Source organism: Arachis ipaensis, chromosome B8 (assembly GCF_059453495.1).
Source record: "Arachis ipaensis isolate K30076 ecotype BB chromosome B8, ASM5945349v1, whole genome shotgun sequence".
NCBI classification, from domain to species: domain Eukaryota; kingdom Viridiplantae; phylum Streptophyta; class Magnoliopsida; order Fabales; family Fabaceae; genus Arachis; species Arachis ipaensis.
In genome coordinates, this window is record NC_142443.1 from 38129650 (window position 1) to 38145710 (window position 16061).

Below are 16061 nucleotides of genomic sequence, written 5' to 3' on the forward strand. Positions count from 1 at the left end.
GCAAATGAGGTGAGGAAAGGCTAACCTTGCCAAAGTGGAGGACTTGTCAGCCACCTTGTAGAGTTCTTGAGGTATAATCTCATGAACTTCCACTTCCTCCCCAATCATGATACTATGGATCATGATGGCCCGGTCTACAGTAACTTCAGACCGCTTGCTAGTAGGAATACTTGAGCGTTGGATGAACCCCAACCATCCTCTAGCTACAGGCTTAAGGTCCGGTCTTCTCAATTGAATGGCTTGCCTCTTGAGTCAACTTTCCATTGAGCTCCTTCTACACATATGTCCATGAGGACTTGGTCCAACCTTTGATCAAAGTTGACCCTTCTAGTGTAGGGGCGTGCATTTTCTTGCATCATTGGCAAGTTGAACGCCAACTTTACATCTTCCAGACTGAAATCTAAGTATTTCCCCCGAACCATGGTAAGCCAATTATTTGGATTCGGGTTCACACTTAAATCATGGTTCCTAGTGATTCATGCGTTTGCATAGAACTCTTGAACCATTAAGATCCCGACTTGTTGAATGGGGTTGGTGAGAACTTCCCAACCTCTTCTTTGGATCTCATGTCGGATCTTCGGATACTCATTCTTTTTGAGCTTGAAAGGAACCTCAGAGATCACTTTCTTCTTGGCCACAACTTCATAGAAGTGGTCTTGATGGACCTTTGAGATGAATCTCTCCATCTCCCATGACTCAGAGGTGGAAGCAATTACCTTCCCTTTCCTCTTTCTTGAGGTTTCTCTGGCGTTAGGTGCCATTAATGGTTATGGAAAAATAAAAAGCAATGCTTTTACCACACCAAACTTAAAATGTTTGCTCGTCCTTGATAAACCACTATTTTATGGTTTATCTTATGCTCAATTGAGTAGATTTTATTAACTCTTTACCCACTTATTCATGCTATTCGCATGGTTTTACATTTGCCTTCCTAATTATGTACTTTGATTGAAAACATGCTTCTTTGATCTTATATTTGCTTATTATTAATCCTCTCTTATTACTATTAGATGCCTTGATATGTGCGTTAAGTGTTTTCAGAGATTATAGGGCAGGAATAGCTCAGAGGATGAAAAGGAAGCATGCAAAAATGGAAGGAATACAAGAATTTGGAGAAATTGCTAAGCTGTCCAACCTGACCTCTCTGCACTCAAACGACTATAACTTTAGCTACAGAGGTCCAAACGACGCGGTTCCAGTTGCGTTGGAAAGTTAACGTCCGGAGCTTCGATTTGATATATAACATGCCATAGTTGCTCTGAAGCTAGGTGACGCGACCGCGTGCTCCATGCGGCTGCGTCGCAGTGACGGAAATCAGCATGTTTGAATTCTTCTCCAGCGATTTCTGGGCTGTTTTCGACCCAGTTTACGGCCCAGAAAACACAGATTAGAGGCTATAAAGTAGGGGAATCCATTCATTCACAAAGAGGCTTTCACATTCACAATTTTAGGAGTAGATGTAGTTTTTAGAGAGAGAGGTTCTCTCTTCTCTCTTAGGATTAGGATTTAGGACTTCTCTTAGTTTTAGGAGTGACTCTCAATCCCAGGTTCAATGTTTCTTTTATTTATTTCTCCAATTTAATTTATGAATGTCTATGTCAGATTTAAGTTCTTTTGTGAATGCAATTCGAGGTATTTTCAGATTTAATTTTGCTTTGCTCCATTTATAAATGCTTTTAATTTAATTTAGATATTTTCCCTTTTTGTTTTGGTTAAGAAATCAGTAACTCAGGAGTTATCCAATTCAACAGCATAATTGATAATTGTTATCTTGCTAATTGAGTTGAACTTCAATAATCCCAATCTTTTCTTAGAAAATAAATAGGATTCGAAGATCAAACCAATTTGTCCCTTGACTTTCCTTTGCTTTAGTAAAGGTCAACTAAGTGGAATTAAGATTCAACTTTCATTATTATTGATAAGGATAACTAAGTCTGGACTTCCAATTTCTTCATACCTTGCCAAGAGATTTTATTATTGTTAATTTATTTTACTTGTCATTTAAATATACCTGTGCCCATTGCCCAAACTCAACATTCCCCAGAAAACTCATAACCAATAATAAATACACCTCCCTGCAATTCCTTGAGAAGACGACCCGAGGTTTAAATACTCGGTTATCAATTTTAAAGGGGTTTGTTACTTGTGACAACCAAAACGTTTGTATGAAAGGACTTTTGAAGGTTTAGAAACTATACTTGCAACGAGGATTTATCCGCAAATTTCTAGACCATGCAAAAGTCCTCTCATCAAAATGGCGCCGTTGCCGGGGAATTGCAAACGTGTGCCTTATTATTGGTTATTGTAAATATTTGCTTTTTGATTTGTTTTTATTTTTATTTTTTATTTTTTTGCTTTTTCGTAAAATTAAGAGGTTATTGGTTTTTATCTTAAAAATTTTTTTTATCTTATCTTATCTTATTTCAGAAAAATCAAATTTCAAAAATTTAAATTTAAAAAATTTTCAAAATTTAAATTTAAAAATTTTCAAATTTCAAATTTCAAAAAAATTCAAATTTCAAAAATTAAAAAATTCAAAATTTTAAAATTTAATTTTCAAATTCAAAATTTAAATAACCTTTTAATTCAAATTTATTTTTATTTTTATTTTTAATTTTTATTTTGCTACTATGAACTCTCACCTCTTTGGCTATGAGTCTAGTTACAATTATGTTGCAGGAAGAAGAAATTACAATGAGAACAGGCATCAAGGTTGGAACAATCAAAGTTGGGAGGAGCCACAAGGATTTGATCAACCCTCATGGCAACAACCACCTCCAGTGGACTATCAACAACCACTACCATATGCCTATGAACCCTTTCCTCAACATGACTTTGGACCACCATACTCACAAGTCCCTTTTCACCATTCACCTCCATATGACCCTAATCCGTATCCACCATACCAACCACCTTATGAGCCAAATGAACCCTCCTATCCACCCCAAACCTCCATGGAGAAAGCACTTGCCGATCTAAACTCCACTATACAAGCTCTCGTCGCCCAAATCAGACCACCAAATACCTTCAACAATCAACCCTCAAGCTCTAGTGCACTTCCTTTTCAACCACATAATGATCTTTTCATCCCATCACCACCCTCCATGGAAGAGCACCCACATCCATCAATCCAAGAGCAAGATGATCCCAATTATGCTATTGATATGGAACAGGAAAGAAGGAATAATCTTCGCGAATCCATACTTCATAAAGAGCTAGAAGGGGCCCTACGGGTAAAGGTAGGAGAGACCCTTGAAGATGAAAGAGTAGTTGAAAGGAGTTGTCATGGAAAGAAAACCATCGAGGATGAGTACGATTTTATACTTAAACAACTGGACAAAGCAGCAATTATTAAAAAGGAAGAAGTGGTTGCAGACTTAAGAGATGCTGTACCTCCATTGGAAAGTCCAGTCACAGAGCCTCCTTCCATGCCCTTGGTGAGCAATGAAAAAGAGATTGAATTGGAAGAAAGCTACCAAGAGGAAGAGGTTAATATTGAAGAAACTTGCAAAGAGGTGGAAGTTGTTGAAGAGCACAAGGGAGTGGATCTTGAAATCACCTTGCCAAAGTTATTGGAGTCTCCTCCCCCTAAGTTGCCATCATCCTTCACAATATTCAAGTGGGTAAAATTCATATCCCTTAGCTTTCTAATTCCACTTGAATATGGGCTACTGGAGACGGATGGTCAACTTAGAACTCTTTGTGGCATTAAGAGTAAGAGGAAAATGGTCAGTGGTAAGAACTGTCCTGCAAGGTTCAACATGGTTGCATACTCAAAGTTTAATTGCAAAGGTTGATGTAAAGCTCAAATGAATGGGTCTAGGAAGTTGGTTGGCCGCTTTAGTGAGAATTCAGATTGCTTGCCACCCGCATGGAATCATGATAATCAACTCGAAGACGGGTGCAAAAGCAAGGTTTGGGACCCCGGAATTCATTCCAACAATCTACACTCTTGGGGCCTTGTCACTTGCTTTAACTTACTTGAAGGCTTTCTGCGCCTAGTTTGGGACCCCGGAGGCCATTGGAATCACAAACACTGGTGGAGATTCCTGGATGAATACAAGCATAAGCCACCATAACAGGGAACTCACCAAATGTCTAACTTAAGGACTCTAACTAAAAGTGCTAGGTGGGAGACAACCCACTATGGTATGATCGTTCCTTTTTCATTTTTAGTTAGTTTTATTTGTTTTTGAGTTTTATTTTATTTTATTATATTGAACCTGGAGTTTTGCATCACATTCATATTAACACTGCATTCTGCATATTTTTTTTTCAGAGTTAAAAAAAAAAGCACGCACGTGATGCGGCAGCGTCACTGACGCGTCTGCGTCACTAGTGCATTAGGAGGAAAAGAAATTGAACAGAGAGTTACGCAGAAACAGGGCTGGAGGCATGCCAATGGCACAAATCGTCCCACATGACCGTGTCGCTGATGCGGCCGCGTCATTTGCAAAATAGCTTCCCCACACGTCCGCGTCACCCACGCGACCGCGTGGCCTTGTAAATCGACGTAACAAGGGTGTATGGCCGAAAGTTGAGCTGGAATTGTGCTGGATCCGTGCTAGCAGCACAAGCCCTGCCACGCGAACGTGTCACCCACGCGTCCGCGTCATATTGGAAATAAGGCCACCCGCGCGATCGCGTCGACCACGCGACCGCGTCACCCTGGATTTTGGCAATACCAAGTTTCGAACAGAGAGTTGTGTGACCGCGAGACTGCAGTCGCGCCACTAGCATAAATCAAGTCACGCGATCGCGTGTCCCACGCGTCCGCGTCGCCTGACCTTATTGCGCACCACGCGACCGCGTCACCCACGCGACCGCGTCGCCAGCGTCACACAACCTATCCAGATTAGTGCCAATTTTCTTCTCTTTTCTTCTCTAATCCTAATTTCTTCTATCTTTTCTTCTTTCTTCTTTCTTCTTTCTTTCTTACTTTATTTCTTTCCTTTCTCATTCTTCTTATCTTTTATTTTATTTTATTTATTTGCATACTTTCATTCATTGCATATTTTTATTTTTCTAAATTTATTATTTTACCATTGGTGTTCAAATGTTCTTATTCAACTGTTACATCTTTTCTGGTATTTTCTTGGTGCTTAATGACTTGTTTAATTCTGATTGAGTAATATTATTTAAATCAATGCCAATCTTTTATATCTGTATTACTTTTGCATTGACATGAATTTATATTATCTCTCCTTCCCCACTCTCTTCCCCATTGTTGTACATTTTGTACCACTGGCATGCCATGGCTTCTATTATTTTTTCACTTGCATGTTGTAGCTACCATGTAATTGAGACCCTTATTATTTGGCATTAACCCACCCATACTGTATTTATTTTCCTATCTTTATTTATGGGTTACTCTTCTTCCCTTTTTCTTTCAGGATGGCCACCCGGAAGAGAACTGGAAGACGTTTACATGAGGAGACATGCAAGTCAATCTGCACAATCTATAGAGAAAAGCATCAGTTGAAGCAACCCGTCGACCTGCACATCTCAGCATGCACCGAGGACGGTGCAATCTTTAAGTGTGGGGAGGTCGATACCGATCTCTATGGGTTAGTTATTTCCTGACTCAACACCAAAATTTTTATTTTATTTGTTTGTTCATTGTTGCATATGCATCTTTGATTGCATATTTGTTTAATTTTGTGCATATTTTACCACTTGGTTGAAGTAATATTTTCTTTTTTCAAGAAACCTTTTAGAGCATTTCACTAATTTGAATAAAATTTAATGTTACACTTGTTTGAAGAGATATTATACTGGAACATGGTTTAGAGCTCTAACATACAAAACCAGTGAGATTTTTGAGCCTATTTGAATTGGTTGCATTTTACCAACCAATATTTTATTTTTGGTGTGTGTTTTTCTCTCTGAAATTGTGATCTTTGTCTTGCTTAATTCTATATTTCCATGGTTTGATGTATACATACACTTATATGATTGAGGCCTTTGTTTCACTAAGCTTACATACCCATATGGCCTTACCTTTCATTATCCTTTGCAAACCAATTTGAGCCTATTTTACCCCTTTGTTCTTTACTTTAGCACATCATTAACTCTAAGCGGAAAACAATATTGTCCTTAATTTGAATCCTTGGTCAGCTTAGACTAGTGAGAGTGCTCATGAATTAAGTGTGGGGAAAAGTGGGTTTGGAAATATTTGGTTTAAGAATTGGGTGTTATATATCTTTATGAAAATGTGAAAGAAATGTTTAGGACATGTTCATGCATTCAATAATTTAATCATATGCATTGAGAAAAATAAAAGAAAAAAATATATATAAAAAAAAGAGAAGAAAAAGAGAAAAAGAAAAGAAAAAAGGAGCAATTAAGCAAAAAGGGGACAAAATGTCCCAAAGTAAGTGAAAGCAATACATATGTACTGTACTTGAAATTAGAATGCATGAATATGTGGAAAACATGGTTAATGAATAGTTAGATATTATATTATGATCACATGGATTGTCTAAAGTTAGGTGGCAAGTTTAAGTTAATTAAGGATTCAGATTTTAGTCCACTTGGCCAAATACAATCCTACCTTGACCCTAACCCCATTACAACCCTTAAAAGACCTCTTGATTTGTGTATTTGTGCATTAAATTTATGTTGATTGTTAGATGAAGAGAAAGCCTTAGAAAGCAAGGTTAGTAGAGAATTGAGAGAATCAAACCTTAAACACTTGAGTAATTAGAGTGTATACACTACCAGTGAGGGTTCGATGCTCGATTCTTTGTTCCCGGCTTTCATGAGCTATTTTCTTCTGCAAGTCTATTTGTACTTCATTGATTTGAATTAGTGAAATCTAGTTCATGTATGTTCTTAAAATATTTGTTTACTTTTAACCAAGTAGGTAGAAACATTCTGCATATAGTTGCATTCATACAGATAGGTTGTATTTCATGCATTCTACCATTCCTCTTCATCTTTATAGCTTCTCTTGAGCTTAGCATGAGGACATGCTAATGTTTAAGTGTGGGGAGGTTGATAAACCACTATTTTATGGTTTATCTTGTGCTCAATTGAGTGGATTTTATTAACTCTTCACCCACTTATTCATGCTATTCGCATGGTTTTACATTTGCCTTCCTAATTATGTACTTTGATTAAAAACATGCTTCTTTGATCTTATATTTGCTTATTATTAATCCTCTCTTATTATCATTAGATGCCTTGATATGTGCGTTAAGTGTTTTCAAAGATTATAGGGCAGGAATAGCTCAGAGGATGGAAAGGAAGCATGCAAAAATGGAAGGAATACAAGAAGTTGGAGAAATCGCTAAGCTGTCCAACATGACCTCTCTGCACTCAAATGACTATAACTTTAGCTACAAAAATCCAAACGATGCGGTTCCAGTTGCGTTGGAAAGATAACATCCGGGAATTCGATTAGATATATAATATGCAATAGTTTCCCTGAAGCTAGGCGACGCGATCGCGTGCTCCATGCGGCCGCGTCGCAGTGACGGAAATCAGCATGTTTGAATTCTTCTCCAGCGATTTCTGGGCTGTTTTCGACCCAGTTTACGGCCCAGAAAATACAGATTAGAGGCTATAAAGTGGGAGAATCCATTCATTCACAAAGAGGCTTTCACATTCACAATTTTAGGAGTAGATGTAGTTTTTAGAGAGAGAGGTTCTCTCCTCTCTCCTAGGATTAGGATTTAGGACTTCTCTTAGTTTTAGGAGTGACTCTCAATCCCAGGTTCAATGTTTCTTTTATTTATTTCTCCAATTTAATTTATGAATGTCTATGTCAGATTTAAGTTCTTTTGTGAATGCAATTCGAGGTATTTTCAGATTTAATTTTGCTTTGCTCCATTTATAAATGCTTTTAATTTAATTTAGATATTTTTCCTTTTGATTTTGGTTAAGAAATCAGTAACTCAGGAGTTATCCAATTCAACAGCATAATTGATAATTGTTATCTTGCCAATTGAGTTGAACTTCAATAATCCCAATCTTTTCTTAGGAAATAAATAGGATTCGAAGATCAAACCAATTTGTCCCTTGACTTTCCTTTGCTTTAGTAAAGGTCAACTAAGTGGAATTAAGATTCAACTTTCATTATTATTGATAAGGATAACTAAGTCTGGACTTCCAATTTCTTCATACCTTGCCAAGAGATTTTATTATTGTTAATTTATTTTACTTGTCATTTAAATATACCTGTGCCCATTGCCCAAACTCAACATTCCCCAGAAAACTCATAACCAATAATAAATACACCTCCCTGCAATTTCTTGAGAAGACGACCCGAGATTTAAATACTCGGTTATCAATTTTAAAGGAGTTTGTTACTTGTGACAACCAAAACGTTTGTATGAAAGGACTTTTGAAGGTTTAGAAACTATACTTGCAACGAGGATTTATCCGCAAATTTCTAGACCACGCAAAATTCCTCTCATCAAGGATTGTGTATTCGGCCAAGGGGAAGAAGAAAGGGTTGTGTTATGTGAAAATGAAGAAGGAATGAGGGGTTTATATAGGAGTGGGGAGAGGTTTAGGGTTCGGCCATTAGGGTTGGGTTGGGGAGGGAAAAGAATTTGAATTTTGGAGGTAGGTGGGGTTTATAGGGAAGAGTGGATGGATGTGAGTGGTGAAGAGGTGATGGGGAAGAGTGATTGAGGTGATTGGTGAAGGGTATTTGGGGAAGAGAGTTATGAGAAGGTGTGAAGAGGAGAGAAGAAGAGGTGGGGTAGGTGGGGATCCTGTGGGGTCCACAGATCCAGTAGGGTCAAGGACTTAACATCCCTGCTCCAATTAGGCATGTAAAACGCCCTTAGCATGCATGTCTGGTGTTAAACGCCAGCTTGCTGCCTGTTTTTGGCGTTAAACGCCCAAATGTAGCCTGTTTCTGGCGTTTAACGCCAGGTTGATGCTTGTTTCTGGCGTTAAACGCCAGCTTGGTGCTTGTTTCTGGCGTTAAACACCAGGCAGATGCTTGTTTCTGGCGTTTAAACGCCAGAATGTTCTTCCTCCAGGGTGTGCTATTTTTAATGCTGTTTTTCATTCTGTTTTTGATTTTTCAGTAGTTTTTGTGACTCCACATGATCATCAACCTAAAAAAAATAAAATAACAATAGAAAATAAATAGATATAGTTAAATAACATTGGGTTGCCTCCCAACAAGCGCTTCTTTAATGTCAATAGCTTGACAGTGAGCTCTCATGGAGCCTCACAGATGTTCAGAGCATTGTTGGGACCTCCCAACACCAAACTTAGAGTTTGAATGTGGGGGTTCAGCACCAAACTTAGAGTTTGGTTGTGGCCTCCCAACACCAAACTTAGAGTTTGACTGTGGGGGCTTTGGTTGACTCTGCAGTGAGAGAAGCTTTTCATGCTTCCTCTCCATGGTTGCAGAAGGAGAACCTTGACTCTTAAATACAAGGTAGTCCTCATTCAGTTGAAGGACCAACTCTCCTCTGTCCACATCAATCACAGCTTTTGCTGTTGCTAGGAAGGGTCTTCTAAGGATGATGGATTCATCCTCATCCTTTCCAGTGTCTAGGATTATGAAATCAGCAGGGATGTAAAGGCCTTCAATCTTTACTGACACGTCCTCTACTAGTTCATAAGCCTGTTTCATGGATTTGTCTGCCATCTCTAATGAGAACTTGGTAGCCTGTACCTCAAAGATCCCTAGTTTCTCCATTACAGAGAGTGGAATTAAGTTTACGCTTGACCCCAGGTCACACAGAGCCTTCTCAAAGGTCATGGTGCCTATGTTACAGGAAATCAGGAATTTACCAGGATCCTGTTTCTTTTGAGGTAGAGTTTGCTGAACCAAGGCATTTAGTTCCTTGATGAGCAATGGAGGTTCATCCTCCCAAGTCTCATTACCAAATAATTTGGCATTCACCTTCATGATTGCTCCTAAATATTGAGCAACTTGCTCTTCAACAATGTCTTTATCTTCTTCAGAAGATGAATAGTTATCAGAGCTCATGAATGGTATAAGGAGGTTCAATGGAATCTCTATAGTCTCTAGATGAGCCTCGGATTTCTTTGGTTCCTCAAAGGGAAACTCCTTATTGGTCAATGAACGTCCCAGGAGGTCTTCCTCACTAGGATTCACGTTCTCCTCCTCTTCTCTGGGTTCGGCCACACCAAGTAAGGTTATGGCCTTGCACCCTTTTTTTGGATTCTCTTCTGTATTGCTTGGGAGAGTACTAAGAGGAGTTTCAGTGACTCTTTTACTCAGCTGGCCCACTTGTGCCTCCAAATTTCTAATAGAGGACCTTATTTCATTCATGAAACTTAAAGTGGCCTTAGATAGATCAGAGACTATATTTGCTAAGCTAGATGGATTCTGCTCAGAATTCTCTGTCTGTTGCTGAGAGGATGATGGAAAAGGCTTGCTATTGCTAAACCTGTTTCTTCCACCATTATTAAAGCCTTGTTGAGGCTTTTGTTGATCCTTCCATGAGAAATTTGGATGATTTCTCCATGAGGGATTATAGGTGTTTCCATAGGGTTCACCCATGTAATTCACCTCTGCTATTGCAGGGTTCTCAGGATCATAAGCTTCTTCTTCAGAAGATGCCTCTTGAGTACTGTTGGATGCAGCTTGCATTCCATTCAGACTCTGAGAAATCATATTGACTTGCTGAGTCAATATTTTGTTCTGAGCCAATATGGCATTCAAAGCATCAATTTCAAGAACTCCCTTGCTTTGAGGCGTCCTATTACTCACAGGATTCCTTTCAGAAGTGTACATGAACTGGTTATTTGCAACCATGTCAATGAGTTCTTGAGCTTCTGCAGGCGTTTTCTTTAGGTGAATAGATCCACCTGCAGAATGGTCCAATGACATCTTTGATAACTCAGACAGACCATCATAGAATATATCCAGGATGGTCCATTCTGAAAGCATGTCAGAAGGACACTTTTTGGTCAGTTGCTTGTACCTCTCCCAAGCTTCATAGAGGGATTCACCTTCTTTCTGTTTGAAGGTTTGAACATCCACTCTAAGCTTGCTAAGCTTTTGAGGAGGAAAGAACTTGGCTAAGAAAGCCATGACCAGCTTATCCCAAGAGTTCAGGCTATCTTTAGGTTGAGAGTCCAACCATATTCTAGCTCTGTCTCTTACATCAAACGGGAAAAGCATAAGCCTGTAGACCTCGGGATCAACCCCATTGGTCTTAACAGTATCACAGATCTGCAAGAATTCAGTTAAGAACTGAAAAGGATCTTCTGATGGAAGTCCATGAAACTTGCAGTTCTGTTGCATCAGAGAAACTAATTGAGGCTTTAGCTCAAAATTGTTTGCTCCAATGGCAGGGATTGAGATGCTTCTTCCATGTAAGTTGAAATTTGGTACAGTAAAGTCACCAAGCATCTTCCTTGCATTGTTATTATTTTCGGCCATGTCTCCTTCTTTTTCGAAAATTTCTGTCAGATTTTCTCCAGAGAGTTGTGCTTTAGCTTCCCTTAGCTTCCTCTTCAGAGTCCTTTCAGGTTCCGGATCAGCTTCAACAAGAATGTTCTTATCCTTGTTCCTGCTCATATAAAAAAGAAGAGAACACAAAAGAAAATATGAAATCCTCTATGTCACAGTATAGAGATTCCTTATGTAAGTATAAGAAGAGAAGAATAGAAGAAGGAAAAGATAAGAATCCAAACACAGAGGGGAAGAATGGGTTCAAATTCTTGAGTGAAAGAGGGGTGTTAGTAGATAAATAAATAAATAGAAGGGGATGAGAGATGGAAGAATTCAAAAATTAAATAAAATAAAAATAATTTTTTTTTAATTTAAAAATTAAAGTTAAAATTTGAAAATTTTAAAATGAAATTAAATTAAATTAAAATTTAAAACAATTAGTTAATTAAAAAGGAATTTTGAAAAAGAGGTTAGTGATTTTCGAAAATTAGAGAGAGAGAATTAATTAGGTAGTTTTAAAAAAGATAAGAATCAAACAAAAAGTCAAGTGGTTAATTGAAAAGGATTTAAAAATCAAATTTGAAAAGATAAGAAGTTAGAAAAGATTTTGAAAAAGATGTGATTGAAATTTATTTTGAAAAAGATTTGAAAAAAAAAATTTAAAAAGATTTGATTTTGAAAATTAAAGTTGATTACTTGACTAACAAGAAACAAAAAGATATGATTTTAAAATTTAAAGATTGGACCTTTCTTACTAGGCAAGTAACAAACTTAAAATTTTTGAATCAATCACATTAATTATTAGCATTAATTTCGAAAATATGAAATAGAAATAGGAAAAAGATTTTGAAATTAAAGTTTGGAAATTTCGAAATTATGAAAGAAAAAATGAAAAAGATTTGATTTTTTTGAAAAAGGTTTTAAAAAGATAGAATTTTTAAATTGAAAATTTGATTTGACTCATAAGAAACAACTAAATTTTAAAAAGTTTTGAAAAATTCAACTCAAATTTTCGAAAATTTATGAGATAAAAAGGAAAAGATATTTTTTTTATTTTTGAGTTTTTAATGATGAAAGAGAAAAATAACTAAATGACTCAAAACATAAAAGTTTTGGATTAAAACAAAAGATGCATGCAAGAACACTATGAATGTCAAGATGAACACCAAGAACACTTTGAATGTCAACATGAACATCAAGAACTTATTTTTGAAAATTTTTAAGAAAAGAAAAACATGCAAGACACCAAACTTAGAAATTTTCAATGTTTAGACACTAATAAATTGAAAATGGATATGAAAAACAAGAAAAGACACATGTAAGACCCAGAACTTTTGAAAAGTCTTATTATGATCAAGTCTCAAAATCATATAGTTATTTATAGCCTTAATTTCAGAAATTATTTTATTAAAGATAATTAAGGCAGATTGTGATTTATTGAATTTGAAATAAATTGAGATTATTATCCAATTTCACAATTATTGGATTATTTTCTATATTCAAATTATAAAGTTGGTAGTTGTAAAATAATAAGGGTTTCTATATGATTTTGGACTAAATAATTAATATTTTAGAATATTGATATTACTATTTTTGAAAATGAAGAAAATAAGTATATTATTTCTAATTATTTGGTGGGGACATTTTATTGAAAATAATTTATGAAATTGATGAGCAAATAGTATTTTTATACATTATTATTAATGGATTAGAATTTATTTCTAATTACTATAATATCCATATTTTTATTTGAAATTACCAATTTGCCCCTAACCCTAATTTTTACTCAAAAAGAACGAAACCCTAAAACCCTAGCCAATACCCGTTTTTCCCCCATGACCCAGCAGCAGCAAACCACACGAATCCCCCTTCCTCCATGAACAAAGAATCTGAAGCAAAGAGACAGCGGGAGACTGAGCTACCGCGGAAGAAGGAAGGAGGAGAGGGCGACTCGCATCGACGTGCCAGCCTCACCGCCGCCATCGCGCCGTCGCCTGACCGAGGAGGAAGAGGAGGCCGCGCTGCCGCCGCGGTCCCTGTGCCGCCGCCGTTCGGTCCAGCAACGAGCTGCTGCCAGAACCGTGCGAGGAGGAACGACGCCGCCCCTTGCCGCGATCGAAGCTCGTTGTCGCCGCGTTGCTCCGGTCTGTCGTGCCGCCGCTGTGCTCCTTGTTGCAATACCGCCGCTGTGTGCCGGCGAGAGGGAAGCCGTCGGGTCGTACAGAGGAGAGAAGGCATAACCACGCCCAGCCACCACCGTTTCTGCCGCCAAGAAACCCCACTGTGCCTCTGGTCGCCGAGAAGCGCCACCGCTGCTGCCGCTGGAAATCGCCACTGGAACTGGTGTCGTTTGGTAAGCTTTGACCCGTCTTCAGTTTCCTTCACCATTAAAGTTCATCTTTACCATGAGAGTTGTGATGCGGCTGTGTGCTAGGAGTTGCTGCAACTTGCCGCTGCCGGAGAAGCTGTTGTGGTCACCGAAACCATCACAGGAGCTTTTGCAGTTTGATTCAGTCTTTAATCCTTTCTCACGGTAATCATTTTCATTCCGGAGCTCTTGAAAATCAATATGCTGTTATGTTTGGCCAGAGATTCTGAGGTTTTGTAACATAGGGTCAAGCTCCGGTTATTGCGGGTCACGATTAAAGCTGCCGCCGGACCGGTTCGGAGACCGCTGCTGTTCGGTTCATCCGTTCCTTCTTCGTTTCGGTAAGTAAGTATGTTTCGGAAAGCCTCGCGTTAGTATTCGGTTGTGTTTGGTTAATGAATATGAGTTTTGATAACGCGGGGTTGAGTCCTGACTATTATATGTTGCGAATAGTGTTGCGATGGTTATTGCGAAAATGGCTGGGAGCTGAGGTTTTGGTTGCCGTCAGTTCGGGTTGAGGCAGAAATGGACTTGATGAGGCGTTTGGATTATGGAATTGCGTTTTGAGGTAGGGGCGCTTTCCGAAAACTATAGTTTATTATTGGAATTATTACATATGGGTACTGATGTGAGATATTGTGTATTTGGTGATTGTATCTGCCTTATGTATTATTTGATTGACTCGAATGACTATGGATGTTGGTTTGGCTGAATTATTGTGTGGATTGTGAAATGTAATGTTTGAAGTTGATTCTTTAAAGATTTGAAATGAGTTTAATCTGTTGAGGATCGGTTTGAATTGAGTCAATTATTTTGATGATGTGAAAGATAGAATACTCTTGAAATTCAGCCTGGGTTGCTTTAATTGATTTGGTTTTGATAAATGATTTATTGCTGAACCGATTCTTTAAAGCTTTATAAATGAGTTAAATCAGTTGATATTGAGTTGATTTTTGAAATGGTTTCCTTGAGGTGTGCCATTGAGGCGACTGTTGGATTTAGCTTGCTTTTGAATTGATTTCTGGTTTTAAGCTGTTGAAAAGGAATGAGAAACGGTTTAGTTGGGACCCGAACTGGGTGGAAAAAGTCCAAGTTTTAGGGGAGGTGCTGCCGAAATTTCTATAAAATCCAAGTCTTTATTGAAATGTTGTCTGGAAAATGATGAGTTAAAGACTTCTACTATTTTATTTGAATTATCGAGAAAAGGATGATTCATGCTTTCGAAATGAATTAATAAAGAGGAAATTGTGATTTAGTCTTGCTTCTTAAGAAAGGCATTGTATCTCTTTCAGGAGAAGGTTATTTAGATGAAACTTGTGTTTTAAAGCTGTTTGGATGTGAAAAGGGTTTATGCCTTTGAATTTGACTTGGGGGTTTCAATTAAAGAAGTTTCAATGACTTTGAAAGAACCTGAAGGTCTATTGACAAGTTTCATTTTGAAATGTTTTGAGAAAGGTTTTAAGTACTCTTTGAATTCTGAATTCTTGCAAGACTAAAACAATTTTGAACAGTTAAAACGTTCTAGAATTTATCATGGGGGTTGAAGTTGGTTTTGCCTAAGTAAAGGAAACGGCTTTGAAAGAAGTAAATGATTACATGACTTGGTTTGGCTTAGATCCTATTTGCTTACTCAAATCAGAAAGCCAATGTTTTAATGATTTTAAATGAATTTGGCGAAATGAGTTATGTTATTCTCCCCTAAAGACTTTGGACTCTGCCGAGAAACTTTTGTTATAAAATCCCATTATTGGATGGGTGATTTTGAATATCTCAAAGAGGCTTTTAACTTGCCATGATTATGGAAGTTTTGGAAAGAGGATGCCGAGAGTGGCATTGTTTTTAAAAGGGGAATTTACCTTGAGAAAAAGTGGCTTATGAGCCGAAATGATTTGAGAAATGAGATCTTTAAAGCAAAGGTTGAAAAGAGTTGAAACTTGATTTCGAAGTGAAATGAATTGAGAAGATGATTTATGGCTTAAATGCCGGTTTCATGAATTTGATGATTTTGAATGTGGAAGTGCTGTTTTGTTGTGAGCCGGAATGGCTATGTATGATTATACATATTGATTGGTTCTGGATTGAACCGTGAGCCGGAATGGCCTTGAATGATATGAATATTGGCTGGTTCTGGATTGAACCGTGAGCTGAATGGCTGAGATGGATGTTGATCCATGATTGAGAATGAAAGCATTTATGCTGAGATATTGATAAGTTGTGATGTTGCACTTCCACTATTGGAGATGAGGGTTTCCCTGGGTAGTAGCAATGGCTAGCCACCATGTGCTCCAGGTTGAGACT

The 16061-nt window shown here is 37.8% G+C and overlaps 1 non-coding gene across 1 annotated transcript; it reads left to right on the forward strand.

Moving 5' to 3' along the window:
- The first annotated feature begins 10882 nt into the window (after window positions 1-10882).
- LOC148547734 (small nucleolar RNA R71) lies at window positions 10883-10990 on the forward strand. Its single transcript, XR_015897156.1, has one exon. It is a non-coding gene; the product is annotated as a small nucleolar RNA R71 (small nucleolar RNA).
- The last annotated feature ends 5071 nt before the right edge of the window (window positions 10991-16061 follow it).